We start from the raw sequence: 19,287 nt of genomic DNA, 5'->3' as shown, positions 1-19,287 counted from the left end.
CCGATTCATCCCAATTTAACTCCTATTTTACTGAGAGACCAGAATACGCCGCTCGTTTGGCCGCTTACATCAAGCGTGGCATCTTACTAAAGAAAATATCTCACACTATTCTCAGTCTTGTTATTAAGCCTTGAAAAATAGAAAAAAAATCATAAATAGCAAAAAACATTTTAAACTGAGAGAACTGACAACTTACAGTTGGATCATAATTGTTGTTTGTAAACGAATAGAATAATTTCCGACACTAAAGCGGCATCTATTAGTTATATATATATATATTTGTATGGATCAGACTCTAGTTTGAATGGACTCGCGGCTAGTTCTTTGAATTCCAGACTCACATTTTTGGCATCCGTTAGTTCAACTCAACCATTATTTTGTTTTATATTTATATCCAGCAAAGATCTAGTTTACAAAATGCTCTTTTTCCAGATTTTTTTTGGTCAAGTCCTGTATGTTTACTAAAAGATTGTTTAGTTAAACTCAGCCGAATTGTAAAGGGAGCACCGGGCGCGGCTCTGAGGACTAATCCCATCACCTCTGTTATCATTTAAACTGGTTTCTTTTGCGCGCGAGTGTGTTCGTAAAAATCTTCTCGAGGGGTTTAACATTGTTCCCGCCCTCCCCAGTCAAAATTCAAAAGGTTAGTTTCCCCCCACCCCAGTAAGAGAACTTAAACATCGGGTGAATGTCTCTATATTAAACGATTTTTCACAGTAAAACTTCATAGGGGGATTAAAAACTCCACATCGAAATAAAAAACGGAGACGCGTAAATATATTATGGTTTTCAGACGATCTTTGGTTTAATGGCTCAACGCGGCAAACGGCTGTTCCTCGCTTTCTAATGGAAAATGGCTACAAGATTGGGAGGACAATAGACTTCTGCAAATGTTTTTCAATAGATTAAACTCACTGAGTGGGCATATTTTAAGAAATAGCACTCAGCCCCTGAATGCAAGTGCGGGATGCAAGCCGAATTGGGATTAATGGGTGGCGACGTGCCTTATTTGTTAAGATCAAATTTAATTAGCCTTGTACGACCCTCGACAGACAAAGGACCCTCAATATGTATCCAATTTGAAGCTCATTTTGCGGAGCCCTGTGAGCAACAGGCTTCAAAAAAGTGAAAGGAAGGACGAAGCTGGGGGAACAATAAGGAGTTGGGAAGGCAGGTGACTCACACGCGTAGAGGACAGTGTGCTTTGGCACAGCACTGAACGGGAGAGTTCGGGCTCTTCTCCCGAGTCCCAGCTTTTTTTCTCTCTCTCTCTCACTTGCAAAAGAAAGGCTATAAAACAGAGAAAAGGATGGACAAAACAAGCGTTCTCAAAGCAGACAGTACTTGGGGATGGAAGGGGCTGTGGGAAATGGACAAATGCATCCCTTAGTGAGAGGACTCGCAATGCAATGAAAGGTTATTATTATATCGTAACAAGACTATGTTTCAATTTGGGAAGCAGCTGAACACGAGCAGCTGGGCCAACGAGAGATAGCAGAAGGGAAAGGACAGAGTCAGAATGGCCAGAGAGAGAGAGATAAAAGTGAATGAAGGAACAGTAGTGAGTCGGAAATGGGGAACGAAACAGGGCGGAGGGACAGGTAGATGAATCGGTGATAGGAGGGAGGCTTTTATATGTATATATATATAATGAGAGAGAGAGAGAGAGATAAAGACAAAGGACAGAGAGGGGTCATAGTAAGATATCAAGCCAGGTAATAACAGGTCTGGTCCGTTAATATACCGTGGGAGAGACTTTTACTATTTCAGAGGTTAACACAGTAGCAGGTAATGTCAGCACCTGCGGAAGGAATCGTCGTGCCGGTGCCCACTGGGAGAGCGGGCGTCCGGGAGCAGATGGAACATCCCCGTCTCTCCGACCGCTGACTCCCATTCACACGTCGCATGCGGCACCCTCTTCGTTAAAAAAATATACATTCGATTTTTTTTCTTGCCCTGATTGACCGACCGACCCGTCAGAAACGTACGGAATGACCCCAAATTACGGAGAGGAGACGCGTTGGGGAGTTTTCGTTCCCTTTCACGTTTTATCGATTTTTCATGAGTTCATCGATACCCAGTTAATTACTGCTGCTCGATTTAACTGACACTTCTGGGCTGATACCTGCTGCTTAAGGCATTATCGGGAGGTCTCAATGATATTCCCTGGGCTGATGGATTCGCCGATCCCTGGGACATTTTGGGAAGCAGAATTATCCTGAAGTTGTCGCCACGCGAACCCTGTTTGCCCGAGGCTTCTCCGACCCTGAGTCGGTCTCCATTTAGCCTGTCCAGACAAGCACTTCCAGACAAGCCCTTCAAGATTTGCCCATCTGGACAAGTCCGGCCATACAACCACTTCCAGACAAGTTCTTTTCGACTCGCTCGTCTGGACAAGCCCGTCCTGTCCTCTGGACCTTCCAAAAAGAAAGACTAATGACAGGATGTTAGCAGATTGCACTAAAACTCGCCCACATATTACCCCAAGCTTCGCCGGCTTGCCCATATACCCCCGTCTACCCTGCGAAGTGCGCCAAAACTGGGAAGGCAAGCCGACGGAGGGAAAATGAACTCAATCTGCCTAAGTGGAGCGGGACGGGACAGTGGAAGGGAGGGCCGTCGTGTGATGAGGGAACTATTTATCCATTGGGAGGATGGGGCGAGGAACTATGCTTTCCATCACTCATGGGATCCGCGCTCCTTTCTCTTGCCACGCGTGACTAACTGGAAGGGTTAAATCCAATTACAAGTTATTCCGAGCTGCTCTGATCCCAGAACCTGCCCCAGGTTGGAGATCAGGCCCAGCCTCCGGCTCAGGAGTTCAGGCTTGTAGTAAATAAAGGAGATCCAAATATTAAAAGGCCAAGTGGGCGCCCTTCCGTCAGGTAGCCTCCAGGGCAGCCTTGGGCAAGGTGCACTACCTGTTTAGCCTCCCAATCAGTCAAGTGATGGCAGATTCCAGAAAGTGGAATTTATGGTTGTGAAACGAAGATGAACCTGCCCAGGGTTACCCATTCACGATGGACACAGCAACTGAAGGCAAAAGGAAACCACTTCAGTATTTTTCCTCGTATAATCGTGTACTCAACATCGACTATGGTCTCAGTTCAAAGAAGGAACCTTCACCGAAGGAGAAAGGGGGAACTGGAATTACAAACTTGTTATATACATTGTCCAATGTACAAATGCACTAAAATTTTTACTTGGGGCAGCCGAACAGGTACTTCATAAAAACTACAATACTATACATTAAATTAAAGAGATAATAAATAAGATTGATAGGCAATAAATATTGTTACCGCAATGCAATAAAAAAAAATCCTGCTTGCTTGAGCATATTGCACATCAATGCTGGAACCTACCTCAGGGAGATCATCTTTCAGTTACTTACTCCACCAACACCCCCCCCCCCCCCACCCCCACCCCAGCAGTGTGACATTACATTATGGCTAATAATCATTGCCTAACCAACCCATACATAGCACCACACTCAACATCATTCTCTTGACTCCACGACTTCCACCTCCCATGGACACAAGCCCACTAATAAACTTCAGCTTGTGCTCATCCTGACCTCTCCCTCCCATCTACAGAAGTAGCAAACAATACTCCTGGACCAGATTCCTTTGACTTTCACGTTGAAGTCAGCCAAGTTAAAGCATTAGCTCATGCAAGAGTACACCAAACATCAACTATAATCTAGGTCAGTGTACTTGAAGATCCCAAACCCCGGCTGATTGTAGAAATATCTTATTTGCTGCACAAGACTTTTACTTTGGGAAGCATGGGAGAAGGCACACCAACCCCAGCCATTTGGAATATTCTCATGAAAGATCCTTGACTTGAAATATTAACAAATATAGATGCTGCCTGATCTATTCAGTAGATAGTACATTTTTTTTAAAATTTTATTCCAGAATTCCTTTGTTCTGTTGCAAAATTCACCCTGGAAATTATAGGATGGTGAGCCTAACATCAGTAGTAGGTAAATTTTTGGAATGTGTTCTAAGAGATCGGATATACAATTATTTAGGAACTGATTAGGGATCATCAACATGGCTCTGTGTGTGAACCAATCTTAGAGTTTTTGAGGAGGTTTCCAGGAAAGTTGATGAAAGGCTGTGGATGTTGTCTACATGGACTTTAGTAAGACCTTTGACAAGGTCCAGGATGGGAGGTCAGTCAGGAAGATTCAAATGCTAGGTACTCCTGATGATGTCGTGAACTGGATTCAACAATGGCTGGATGGGAGAAGCCTGAGAGTAGTGGTGAATGATTGTTTCTCCAACTGGAAGCCTGTGACTAGCGGTGTGCCTCAGGGACCATGGTGTTTGTCATCTATATTAATGATCTGGATGATAATGTGGTAAATTGGATCAACAAGCTTACAGATAACACCAAGACTAGAAGTTTTGTGGACAGCAGTCTTTCAAAATTTGCAGAGGGTTCCGGATCAGCTGGAAAAATGGGCTGAAAGATGGCAGATGGAATTTAGTGCAGACAAGTGTGAGGTGTTGTACTTTGGAAGGGCAAACCAGGAAAGGAGATACACAGTAAATGATATGGCTCTGAGGGATGCAGTAGAACAGAGGGATCTCGGAATTAAGATGCACAATTCCCTGAAAGTGATGTCACAGGTGGATAGGGATGTGAAGAGATCTTTTGGCATATTGGCCTTCATAAATCAAAGTATTGAGTATGAGAGTTGGGATTTTATGGTAAAGTTGGACAAGACTTGGTGCAGCCAAAATTGGACTATTGTGTGCAGTTTTGGTCATCGAACTACAGTAAAAATATTAATTAGAAAGAGTGCAGAGATTTCCTAATATGTTGCTGAGTTACAGCAAAAGATTAAACAGGTTAGGACTTTATTCCCAGGAGTGTAGAAGAATGAGGGGATATTTGATAGAGGTATTTAAAATTATGAGGGTAAATGTAGATAGGCATTTTCCACTGAGGGTGATTGAGATAGAAGAGGATATAGGATAAGGGTGAAAGGGAAAAAGTTTAGGGGGAACATGAGTGGAAACTTCTTCACACAGAGAGTGGTGGGAGTGTGGAACGAGCTGCCAGCTGAATTGGTGAATGCAGGCTCAATTTAAAAATTTATGAAGAATTTGGATAGGTTCATGGATGGGAGAGGTATGGAGGGCTCTGGGTGCAGGTTAGTGGGATTAGACAAAAATTATGGTTTGGCATAGACTAGAGGGACCAAAAGGGCCTGTTTCTGTGCTGTAATGTTCTGTGGTTCTAATTCTTGGATCTGCATAATTTTGTTTATAGCTACTCTTCCTTTATTTTTGAGGATTCAACTCACAATGAGCTCTCTGCTTTTGATCTGGCCACAGATGTTCTGGAATCCAATTTGATAGTATTTATTTAAAAAAAACACCCCTTACTTGGATTCAAGTTACAACCAGTACAGTTAATGACACAGCAGGCAGCAACCAGAGTAATTAGCATGAGGATGGTAGGTAGAACACCTGCATCATAAAAGTTAGTATAGCTTCATTGTGATCCCAGTGTCTATTTTTGAGTAGTCTCATTCAATTCTGTCCTTTACTAATGGAGGGAAATTGTTAGAACAAGATAGACAATCAGAACTAAGGAATTTCCCAGTGACCTTCAACAACCACTTTGATTTCAATTAGTTTAAATATTGTTAAATTATCCTATCAGTCGAAAAATAAATTATGGTTTTGAAAATTATGTAAAATGGGGGAGGTGGAGAACATCATGTGATGTGGTAGAGCCAGGAAGTGGAAATCTGACTCTCCTGGGAATTAGTTTGAAAAAGTGCTAAATAAGCAAAGTACATTGAACCAAACATTTTTTTAAAAACTGCTTATGAACTATTTTACAATGATTTGTTTTCTAAAAGAGGGAAGACCATCACTGGCCCATCACGAACACAGTCAGAATAATGACAAGATAAAGAAAAAAGGACTACCGTTTCAATGGATCTGGGAGGTGAGGTGAGAGCTCATCTCTGGGCGAGTTGTGCCCCTATGGGGGCTGTCTGATGCACTATTGTGCCATCACAGCTGCTTCTCCGGGGTAAGGGTGCTGAAGAGGAAGATGCCAAACTGCTCATGTGTGTCAAAAGAGCTCCAAGATGTCACTGGAGCCAGCAACATTTTTGCCCGCTCAGATACATACCCAGCCTTATTTCAGGAATGAGAGGACATTTCTGTGTCTGATTTGCAGGCCAGCAATAAAGAGGAAGTACCAAAGCAGATGAAAGTTTCTAAAGATAAAGGTAGGAAACTGAAAATGCCACCGGAAGAAGATTGTACAAATGCTCTGTTGTTAAAAGAATTGAGGGAGATGAGAACAAACATGAAAAATTCAGATAAATGGATGAAGTACTTTGCTATTGTACAGAAATTGAAAAATAATTTGGACAAAGTAAATGGAATGCATGGACCATTGAAAAGAAGCAACTTTGGGAAAAATAAGATCTACTAGAGAATTTTACTAGAAGAAATAATATTAGAATTTTTGGCCTTAAAGAAAGTGATGAAGGTGATGACCTGATAAGATTTTTTTCAACGGTGGATTCCAGAGGCCTTGCAACCAGATAAATTCGATAATATTATTGAAATTGAAAGGCCGCATAGAGCTTTGAGACCATGGCCTCCACTTGATCAGAAGCCAAGGTCTATATTTATAAAATATCTTTGCTATCAAGACTAAAAGAAAATATTGGCTCTAGCAGGACAAGGTACCAAAGATAAACAGGTCCATTGGAATTTCATGGATCAAAGATATTTTTCCATCCTGACATTAGTTTGGAATTGCTGAAGGAAAGAATTTAATATAGTCAAACACGCTTTATGGAAAAAGGGCTACAGATTCATTTTGCACCATCCTCCCACTTTGAAGATTTTCTTGTAAGGCAGACAGAACAAGTTTGCAAATCATGTTCATATGGAAGAATTTGTTGAAACACTACCAGTTAATCAGCAAGAAGGAGTTTGAAGATAAGGCAGTTTTTTTCTGCATAGATGAGATTGATATTGGTAAACATCCAGGGGGAGTTGTAAGATTTATGGAATGACTACTATTGACTCGTGTGTATTTGTGGCTGATCCGCAACCCTTAAAAAAGGGGGGGGGGAGGGGGTAAGGTTGTGTATTATTTAAGCTACATTAAATGAGGGGATTTTTGTTATTTTTGAATATTATAATTGTTATAAAGCTAAACTGATTATGTATAATCTTTCTTTTTCCTACCTGAATTGCCGAGGAGGACGACCCCTAACATGGTAGACAAGGAGTCATTGGATGTTCGAGGAGGTGCGAGGAGAGGGGTGAAGGGGAAATGTCACTGGATTGGGACTTAATTAAATATCAATGAGTAACATATTGAGCTTTCTTAGTTTTAATGTTAACAGGCTAAAAAGACGTGAAGAGAAAGAGAATATTGACACATTAAAAAATGAAAGTAGATGTAGCTTTTTTTTCAACGAGACTTAATTGAAAAAGAATGTCAGAAATTAAAAAGAGAGGGTCACAGCTTTTTCATTTAATTCAAAAGCAAGGGGAGTGGCAATCTTGATAAAGAAGACTCTTCCAGTCATAATACAAAATGTAGTGATTAATCCTGTAGGAAGAAATATTATAGTACATTGTCAAATCTTTTCAGAATTCTGGACTCTTTTGAATATATATTTGTGCTGAATGTGGATGACAAAAAATTTATACATTTCCAAATTTGGCAGGAGCACATCATAATATTTTAACAACTGGGGATTTCAATTTTTGTCAAGATGCAGTTTTAGATAGATCAACCAGAACAGTAACAAGAGCAAAGGCAGCGAAAACCACTTTGACACCAATGAATGACTTGAATTTAACAGACACATGGAGAAGAATTCACCCGAGAGCGAGATAGAGAGAGAGAGAGAGATATTATTCTTTTTATTCAAACAGACACAATTCATATTCAAGGATAGATTTTTAATATCAGCACACCTCCAAGGTAGAATTAATCAAGTTGACTATAAAGCAATAATTGTATCTGATCACTCACCTTTATGTTAGACATTTGCAAACTTAGATGAAGAAGAATCAATTTACAGATGGAGATTTAACTCAATGTTATTAAAAATACCAGATTTTTGTGATTTTATTAGAAGACAAATTCAAATTTTTTTGAGATTAATTCTGTTGGTTAATGATAAATGTATTTTATAGGATGAGATGAATGCATATTTAAGAGGAAAAATTATAAGTTATACTTTTAAAATTAAGAAGGAAGATATGAAAAAATTGGATCAGTTGGGAAAAAGAGATAACATGTTTAGTAAAAGATCTGCAAAGATGGGCCTCTGAGGAAAAAATGTAGAAACTTAAAAATATGAAACTCCAATATAATACATTACAAATATTTAGAACAGAGAAGGCAATAATGATAACTAAGCAGATATTATGAGTTAGCTGAAGGGCTCATAAGGTGCTTGCTTGGCAGTTGAAAACAGAACAAGTTTCAAGACTGATTAATGCAATTAAAGATCCATGTGACTACCTACAAACCTCAAGAAATTAATGAAGCTTTTAAACAATTTTATTTTCAGTTATATAAATCAGAGTCACAGAGGGATGATAATAATTCTTATCACAAATAAAGTTACCGACATTATCTTTACAAGAGCAAGTGGAGCTGGATGCTCCTTTCATGCCAATAAAGACAGGGAAAGCATTAAGCTCATTACAAAGTAATAAATCTCTGGGAGAGGATGGTTCCCCAGCTGAATTTAATAAAGAATTTAAAGACTTACTGATTCCTCCTTTTATGGAAGTATTAAATCATACGCTCCCAAAATCTTTTTCTACTGCGATAAGTGATACCAAAAATAAGACCCTCTCAAGTCATAGTCATAGAGACCTATTTCACTGTTAAATGCAGATTACAAGATAATTCCAAAAATTTTAGCTAATAGATTGACAAAATTTTTACCAAAGTTGATAAATATGGATCAGAAAGGGTTCATGAAAAGGCAAAAATCTGTGGATAATGTAACTAGATTACTTAGTATAATACATCTAGCACAAAAGAGGGGAGACCTAAGCGGTGCAGTGGGTTTAGATACAGAAAAAGTGTTTCATAGATTAGAATGGGACTTTTTGTTTAAGATGTGAAAGATTCGGGATGGGACAGGTATTTGTAAACTGGGTTAAAGCTTTATAATAATCCTAAAGCTAAAACAATTACAAATGGGTAGGTTTCAACACCATTTCCATTAACTGGATCTAGTATGCAAGGATGCCTATTATCAGCTGCTTTATGTATTTTAGCAATTGAACCCCTTGCAGAATTGATTCAATCTGATACTGAAAATAAAGGATTTGAAATTAATCAAAAATAATATAAAATTAAATTATTTGCTGATGATGTTTTGATCTACTTGACAGATCCAATAAATTCACTTTGCAAATTATGTTTAAGATTGGAAAAATATGGGATAAAGGTGAAATTATGCCCCTTATTATAGGGGATTATACTCAGTGTCAACAAGATGCCTAGACAAACTGAATAAAATATTTAGGGTAGATAATATAAATTATGTATCTTTACTGAAGAAAATTTGAGAAGATTTGAATAAGTAGAAGATACTTATCAGAAGATTTTATATAAATGGGAATCAAAATTAATATCTGGGGAGAGGGAAGTGCTGATGTTGAAATATTTTATGAATATCTGGAATAAGGTAAATGACAAACTTAGAATGAGGGGTGCTGTCCTGCCTAAAATGCCTTTGATACAAAAAAAAAATGACATTCCATTCTTTTTGGCTAAATTTGGGAATTAAAAAAAAACAGGTAACAGCAATTAAATTCCCACAAAACTTGATGTTATTTTTATTAAGTAATATCAAAGGGATAAGGTACAAATTGAAATTATCGATATATCAAAAAGAATTTGTAAAGATTGCCTTAGCAGTAGCAAGAAATTGTGTAGCAGTAACATGGAAAATAGATACCCATTTAGGCATGGAGCAGTGAAACGCAGAAATGCATAGCTGCATTCCTCGATATTATTTATAATTTGAGAAATAATTATACTTTGGAAAATATGGTGCCTATATTTATAAATTGATGGAATTAATTTATAGCTGTTTCCCTAAGCTTTGAACCTCAACCTCCTTGGAAGTATTAAAATACATAAATGATTAGAAACGTGTGGTGAGGGGGGCCCTTCTTGTTTCTATTCTTGTTTTCCTACTTTTCTTTATCTTTCTTTTTCTATTTTTTTTCTTATTTTCATTTCTTTTCTTGGGGTTTTCTTTTGGGGAGGAGGTTGGGGGTGGTCTGAGTTTTTACTACCATCATGTATAATGGATTTGATACTAATGTTTGTCTGTTGTGTTTTGCACATATGGAAAATATTTTAAATAAAATTTTAAAATAATGTAAAACAAGAAATTAACGAACTTTCTATTCAGAGGGGCAAGGAGAGCACGAGTGGAGAGAGAGGTAGGCAGAGAGAGAACATCTCTGCTCTTTGTTCTCTTTGGCTTGGCTTCGCGGACGAAGATTTATGGAGGAACAACCAGATCCTTTTAGCAAAGTAAACAAGGGATATAATTATTTGCTGCTGGCCTTGGGACATGCAAGAGGTAATTATTTTTGCTGTTATCATTCAATAACCAATACACTTGTTTATTAGATTTATAATTGAGAATTTTAGGTGTACTTTTGTGAAATCTAATGGGAGGCGATGGCTGACAGCATGGCCGTGTCATTGACAGAAAATTTTGTTTAATGCTTTACTTCAGCAACATTAAAATTAAACAGAATTTTCCTCGATGAACTTAAATTTCAAGCAATGATTCTTTTTTTGCTGTGTGGGAGGCTGAAATCTTTATTTTGTTCTGGTAACTACTTATCAGACGCAAGTATTCTGAATCAGACTTTATTGTCATGAATGCATGAGATTTGTTGTTTTGTGACAACCTTGCAGGTGCAAAAATTGAATTTTTAAAAATAAACTAGTGCAAAAGTGGGGTAGTGTCTGTGATTCATTGTCCATTCAGATATCTGATGTTAAAGGGGAAGAAGCTGTTTTTGTATCATTAGGTGTTCATCTTCAGACTCTCCTGTACATCCTTCCTGATGGTAGAAGTGAGGAGAGGGCATGGCCTGAGTGGTGAGGGGCTTAGAGGTTAGAGACTGCTTTCCTGAGACACCACCTCTTAAAGATGTCCTTCATGGAGTGAAGACTAATGATCATGATGGCAGTGGCTGAGTTCACAATTGTCTGTAGTCTTTTCCTGCCCTGTGCATTGGCACCTCCATACCAGTCAGAATGCTCTCCACGGTAAACCTGTATAAATTTGCAAGAACCTTTGGTGACATACCAAATCTCCTCAAACTCCTCACAAAGGATAGCCACTGGCGAACCTTTTTGATTGCATCGATGGAGGCCCCAGGATAGATCTTCAGAGATGATGACACCCAGGAATTTGAAGTTCTCTACCCTGTTCACTGCTAAATGCCTTGATAAGGACTGGTTTGTGTCTCCTGATTTCCCTCTACTGAAGTCCTCAATTAGTTCCTTAGTTTTGCTAATGTTGAGTATAAGGTTGTTGTTGACACCACTCAACCAACTGATCTATCTCACTCCGGTACCTTTCCTCATTGCCATTTATGATTGTCAATGACCATGGTGTCATTGGCAAATTTGTAGATGGCATTTGAATTGTGCCTGGCCATACAGTCATGTGTGTAGAGCGAGTTGAATAGTGGGCTAAGCATTCTTCAGTTGGTGTTCATTGTCAGTGAGGAGATATTTCTGATGTGTAGTGGCTGTTATCTTCCATTTGATTTTACAAACCAACAAAAATTAACTCACTGTTAATTTTGCTCCATCCTTTCAATTAACATTGGCTATCCTGTTCTGTCCAGAGAATCTTGGGAAGCTGAAGGGTCAAAGATCACTTGCACCCTTTGCTTCTTGTGCTGCCAAATTTGGAGTCTCTCGGACATGATGCAAGTCTAACCCAATGCAGGTAATCACCAGATATTTACTTCCACACTGATAGGTCTTGTAAGAAGTCTTGTGTGAATGGAGATACAAAGTATAGATGGAGGGAGAGAAGACAATATCTAAGGGCAATCATTTCTGAATTTTCCTTAATAACAAAATTATTTAATCAATTCTAAACATTCAAAAGTAATAATCCTAGAATATCACAGAATTAAGCAGAATTTCTAAATCAGCAGTTCTGATAATAGTTTGTTAGTTATAATTTGTTTTGTTCCATAACAGCATAGTCAGCTCAATTATGTCATGCTCAATTATTATTATTGGTGTTGGTTATGGAATAGCATTATACACAACATCATTTTTTCTGAAAAGACAATACTTCCATATTGCCAATAATATAAACTTGCAATAACATGCATGATCTTTTCCACCCTTTTGTACCTAAGATTTCTATAGCCCTATTTATAATGGGGAATTTCCTGCAAAACATCATGCTGTAATTACCTTTCCTGTTACATTACCACTGTTGGAATGAAAGACAATTTACTTAGCTGTCTCATTGTCAGTTATAAATGCAGGTAAAAAGAACTTTTAATTATGGTACAAATAAGTAAAAGTAAAATCTGTGTAATCCATTCAACCTGTGATCCCTCCCTCATACCCCAAATCCAGTTACACAGATGGCTTTTGTCAATGGCAAATTGATGAGTGATACTTTTAAAGTCTTGGCATTTCCTTTTGTGGCATAATAAACTTGATATTATTTTAAAATAGGACAGAAACAGTTCTGTCAACCATCTGATCTTCAACTAATTCCATCTCCACTTGAACACCATACTTGGTTTAGATTTCCTTTCCCAAAACATTGAAGTGAACAGTAAGTGGGTAGGTAGATGAATCAGGGTTCAGATTTGGGGCAGCTCTCCAAGACAGGTTATGTCACCATTTTATGGCATTGATTCCACTTTAGAGTCTGCCCTATCTCCAACAGTCCACATTCACTTCTTCTAACTTCTAAAAAGTTCATTTTTAGACAGATTAATATTCTTTCTCGGAGAACTTAATTGTCTTAACCTGTTGGGACACTATTATTCTCCCTGCTTTTGTGTCTCTGAGATGTTTCGGTGCAGCATCATACAGGGACCAGACTTAATGATTTGGGAGATTCCGTTGCCACTGAAAGCCAATCAAAGACTTGGAATGGGATTTCCAACAGAGAATTGTTTGTATGCATTCTATCAGAAGAACAAAAATATCTCATGGAAAGCGAGGCATCAGAGAAGAGGCAAGATTTCTCAAAGAGCCTGCACACAGCATTTTCCAACATCTCATTTAGACTATAATACAGCACTGGAAAAGGCCCTTCAGTCCATATATGCTAAACATAATCCCCATCTTCACTCTCTTCCTTTTGCCATCACATTGATGCAGATGTAGTCAAAATGAGGGAAAACTTTCCAGTGTAGGAGAAAGTCGCAACTGCTAGTTAATGTTTTCTGTCAATGGTGTTTTTGTACCAAGGTAGTTTGTAGACAAGACTTTTGCTAGAGGAAATGTGAAATGTCATTGCAACTTCATTCACGTTGTCAGGCAAGAGAGGCTGGTGACTATGCAGCTATCACGACAAAGTCTGCTTCCACCAGTCCTTCTCATGGCTCCACCCCTTCGGCTCCACTGCCTGGCTCCATCTGTCACTCATCCTTCACCTCTTCTTGGTCCACCTGTCACCTACCGAACCCTTCCCTGCCTGCCTCCTCTCTCCTTTCTCAGCCCCAAGGCAAGCTTTTGATCCAAACGTCAAGTGTTCGCTTCCCTTCATGGGTGTTGCCTGAACTGCTGAGTTCCTCCAGCAGTTTCTTTCTTTGCTGAATCATTATAAAGTCATTGTTGTCAGACTTGTTTCACTGGCAGCATTTCTCCCCCTCTCGGGGATCATGGAATTGGACTCGACTGCAGGGCATTGAGCACATTTTTATTGACCTTCCAGTACATGATGTAAAATCATGCTTCACGGTCAAAAGTGTCATTTGGAAGGCTTGGCTGCCTCTCAGGGTGTTGTGGAAGATCCTTGACCCCATTAGGCAAGAGAATTATCCCCCAGTGCACTGGCTAACTTTACTCAAAACAGTTTTGCAGTTGCATTTTCTCCATTACCACAGGGACTAGACTTCAATGCACTTCATTGACTATCATGTCCTTTGCAACATTAAATCAAGTGCTGCACAAAATATTCTTACAGTCAGTGGACTAATCAAGAGATTGCAAACAAGACTGCTGTATCTTGTATATCAATGCTTTGCTTTAGGTGATCTGAATATGGACTTATATAGTGCTTAACACAATTTATGAAGCAATATTGCCATTTTCTTTGATGTACACGAAATACAAGAAAACATTGTGTATCATTTTCAATGCTGACAGTGACATTTGTAGCAACACAATATTTTAATTGATACTGAAAATGTTTCAATTTCCAATTAGGAATATGTTTGAATTAGTTTGCATTTGATCAAGCATTTCATTTCTATATAGATACTTAATTTTGAACATCTCAGAGAGGCCCAGCTATGACTTTGTTTACAGACCCATTCACATCCTTCTTGCTGAAAGCAACCCAAGAGTCAGGCAGTTCCGTGGCATTATCCAATGTCCTGCTCAGCTGTAAAACCACCTGTTTATATAAAAGCCTGTGCGGAACCTCTATTCAACGATTACATTTTTCTGACAGAATAGATCCTAATGGCTTAGATGTGAGAAGACAAAAATCATGACCCAAAATGACCATTGCAAGCTGGTCTTGGTGGACATGGATATACAGAGTGCACATGTCAAAAGCTAAATTGTCTCACTTTTATCCTGATACAAGTTCTAGCTTCTTTCATTCCTATGTTCTGGTCTTGACCTAGTCTGGAAAAGTACTGGAGAGAGATTTTTCTACACGCTACCTTTAATTCAGAATATAAAATTAGTGCCAAATCCTTTGATTGCTCTCTTTGGTACAACGGGAAAGTTTGGAGTTCCTTTATCTTCAGTTAAATGTCATACTCTTTCCTTCTCTTTTGGCAACACCTGTGATTTTGCTTAAATGGAAGGATGCTACCCCACACATTCATGGTCAATGGGTGGGGTCATCATGTCTTGTTTGAATATGGAAAAGATTTGGTATTCAGTTAATAATTCAGGTCATATAATTCATATTCTGAGGGTCATTCATGACGTACTTCCCACTTGATAATTTTTCAACATAATTTGACTGTTTGACCTGTATATTTTCTTTAATTCCTTTTTTCTCCCTTTGCTTTATTTCAATGTTAGTGAGTGTATTTTTTAAAAATATGTGTGTGTGTGTGTGTGTGTGTGTGTGTGTGTGTGTAGGGATAGGGCTGTGATTTTTTTTTCATTTCCTGGACTATGATTTATGGATGCACTTTTCAATTTATATTTTCTTGATGTATCGATTGTTTAATAGCCATGTATAACACTTCATAATGGATTTTCATTACATTTTAAAATTTGTATTGTTTAGAATGAATAAAATTTAAAAAGAAAAAAAGACATGGGTGTACAACGTTCAACTGCTCACAGTTCAGTACTAATTAGTGCTGAATTCAAACTCCCCTGCAGTCAGAATACTGAGAGAACTTCATATCGTTTGCTTGACTTGATGCTTTAATCTTATTTCATAAGTCTGTTCATCCTTGTGTTCATCAGAATTTGAACACAACCTCATCAGTTGTTCCAAAAGCTGCGAGGATGTTGAATTGTTGGAGGTGACCAAGAATAAATCAAACTATGCCCTGTCTGCCATCTCTGATAAGCATCAACCATAGTACAAATACAACTGGTGTCCTAGTCAACATTTCTCCCTCAACCAACACCACCAATGAAACCAAACCATTTTCCTTACATGAGATTTCACTACTATTTTAATGACACTGGTTTTAATGTTGCTCGCTTTAAGTCACACATATGATCATCTATCTGCTTGTAGAACTACAACCTGATGAAACAGGATTCTCTGCTCTGTTGTGCAAAACACACACCAGACATAACACATAAACAAGTGATACATATGCAGGACAAGTGTCAACACAGACCAATGGTACGAGAATCACTGCTCTAGACCCAATTGCTACTGAGATATTTGCCTTGACTAAAATTGTCATTGGCCTATTTCCTTTGGAGTGCACATAACAAGTCAATTAGGAGCGATTCAAACAGTGGTTTTCAAACTTTTTCTTTCCACCCACATACTACCTTAAGCAATCCCTTACTAATCACAGAGCACCTATGGCATAGGGAATACCTAAAGTGGTATGTGAGTGGAAAGAAAAAGGTTGAGAACCACTGACATATACAAATAGATAAATTCATAAATATGAGAATCTCGGATGGTTAGTGTGAGGAGTTCCTTTGGTCGTTCAGCATCATCTCTGCCTGTGGGAAGAAACTGCTCCTCATAATGATGGTGCTGGCTCTGACATCCTGTATCTCTTTCTTGATGGAAGTAGCTGAAAGATGCTGTTTGCGAAGTGGATGAGGTCCTCAATGATTTTGCACACCTGGTTCAGACAACGATCCTGGTGGATCATGTTGATTTGGGGAGGTGAGGGGCAGGGGAGACTCTAGTGATCCTCTCTGCCACTCTTCTGATCCTGTGGATTGACCTCTGATCCATTTCCTTGAAGCAACCATAACACAGTGATGCAACCGACCAGTATGCTCTTGATAGAGCTCTTATAGAAGGTTGACATGATGGCAGTAAGAAGCCTTGTCTGCTTCAGTTTTCTCAGGAAGTGCAGTCACTGTTGCATCTTCCTGACAAGTGAGAAATATTGAGTGTCCATGATAGGTCACTAGTTATGTGAACTCCAAGGAACTTGGCACTCTTCACTACAGTTTTTGATGTATAGTGGAGGGTGGTATTTCCTGGTTGTCCTGAAGACCACAATCATCTCATTTGTCTTGTCCACGTTGAGACTCAGGCTGTTACACTTGCACTATAATCACATTATTTTCCCTCTTCTCTGTAGCACGACATCATTGTTGCTGATGAGGCCAATTACTGTTGTGTCATCTGCAAACTTAATGACACTGTGGCAGGTGGATCTGGTAATGCAGACGCAGGTCAGTAGCATGAACAGGAGGGGGCTGAGCACACAACCCTGATGCGCGCCAGTGCTTAGCGTCTCAGTGCTCAACGTTCTGCTATTGACCCGGACAGACTGTAGTCTTTTATTAGGAAGTCCAGAATCTAGTTACAGAGAGGGTTGTTGAGTCCCAGCAAGGACAACTTCTCCGTCAGCCTCTGGGGAATGATCATATTAAACTTCATGATTATGGAGTGTATTGAAACACTCCTGCAAAAGGAAACCACACTCCACAAACATGTAAAGCATCCACTTTCACATTCAAGTTTGATAGTGGATTTTTTAAAAAAAACAGAATCTAGACTGCATTATAACTGAATTCAGAACCATGCAAAATATTATTTAATGCTGTAAATTGTTTGCAGATCATGTATATTACATCAACACAGGAAAAGACCCTTTGGCCTACAACACTGTGCCAAGCATGATGCCAGTTACCAAATCTCTTCCACCTGCACAGGATTTGATCCCTTCACTTCATGCATATCCATGTGGATATCTAAAAGTCTCTTAAATGCTACTATTGTATCCACTTCCACCACTACTCTCAGGACCCTCCTGGAAGAATCAAGTGTGCTTTCCTTCAGAACTGAAAACTAAAGATGAACACAAGATGCTTTGTGAAGAAAACAGCAGTGACCAACTGAGAGCATGTTAATAATAGACAATAGACAATAGGAGCTGGAGTAGGCCATTTGGCCTGTTGGGCCAGCACTGCCATTTTAGATCATGGCTGATCAATAATGGGTGTAGCATCATCTCCTAATGTCTTAGCTGAATTCTGTCAAGAAAAAGACCAGCTAATTGAAGCTGTGAAGTAGAACATTGATTGTGTAAGTATCCTGTTCTCTGAAACACTGGGGGAAGAAAAAGTGAATACTAGAATTGTAATGGGCCTGGTCTGTGGACATACAAAGAGGCAAAACACACACCCAATTAAAGGTTTGCCAAAATGGAGACTTAAAATCCAACTCAAACCTGACCATTGCTTAGCAAATTTGCCTTGAAACATAAATTTTTATGCCTCCAAAATGACTGTTGCGAAAAATAAAATGATTTAAATACGCTATTGATGTACTTAATGTTGAAATATTAATTATTGATCAAGAACGAGGGCACATAGTAAACTCTAAGCAAATCACCCTGACCTGGATAAAGTATAGAGTTAGGTCAACATGGTCAAAGGATTGCTGGAGAAACTGGTCAGTGTTTTTGACCCGAACCCTTTATCAAGACTCAGATAAAAGGGTGACATTACATATAGAGGAGGAAAGAAGCTGGAAGAGGGGCCCGAACATTGATGGGGTTCAGGTCAAGGTGAGGGAATAGGAGGAGCAGAAGAAAAGTTTGAGAATTTTTTTTCAATACAGGAGTAGGCAAAGAGATTGAAAGAATGGAATCAGATTGGGGGCAAGGAGAATTTATCTAAAATTAGAAAAACCAGCATTCATATTTTTAGGGTTAATGCTGTTGAGGAACAAAACCATATTCCTCCTCAAGTTTGTTTGGCCTCATCTTGGCAATGATGAGGCCGAGGATAGATGGTCATTGTAGGAATGTTAGGGAGTTAAAATGGTTGACTACACCAAGATGACTCTCTAACTCTACCTCTAATTTTTCTTTCCACTCCCTCCTCCCAAAAGGTTTTCCCCATCCCTTCACCTCCAACTCTTGTCCTGAACCCAGAGTTTCTAGGAACCTTTATACATACATACAATTTCACTTTCATCTTGGTAAAACATGATGCCATGTGACCTACTGAGTTCTTGCAGCAATTCTTTGCCTGTTCAAGATTCCAGCATCTGTTGCTTTTTTGTTTTTCTGGGGTGACAATGCAGCAGGATCTGCCCCAATTGTGTTTTATCTGAACATAAAACCAAGCTAACCCAAGGCAGCTCGCGAGGCTTAGATTGTGGAATAGCGTCTCCACATCAATGTCATCACCAAATTCCAGCTCAGGCTAATTGTAGCGTCTGCTCATTTCCCACTTGAAGTTTCTCTCCATCTCTGCGTTACTATTTTATGTACTGAACAGAAAATGGATGGCAGAGTTGATTTCTGCAGTCAGAGTTCAGATCAAGGAGCTCAAAAAAAATGGTACTTTGGTCCTTAACCATTGTTTAACTCAGTGGCAGGAAGAGTACAG

The sequence above is a fragment of the Narcine bancroftii genome, chromosome 1 (genome assembly GCF_036971445.1).
Source record: "Narcine bancroftii isolate sNarBan1 chromosome 1, sNarBan1.hap1, whole genome shotgun sequence".
NCBI classification, from domain to species: domain Eukaryota; kingdom Metazoa; phylum Chordata; class Chondrichthyes; order Torpediniformes; family Narcinidae; genus Narcine; species Narcine bancroftii.
This window is presented reverse-complemented; position numbering follows the sequence as displayed.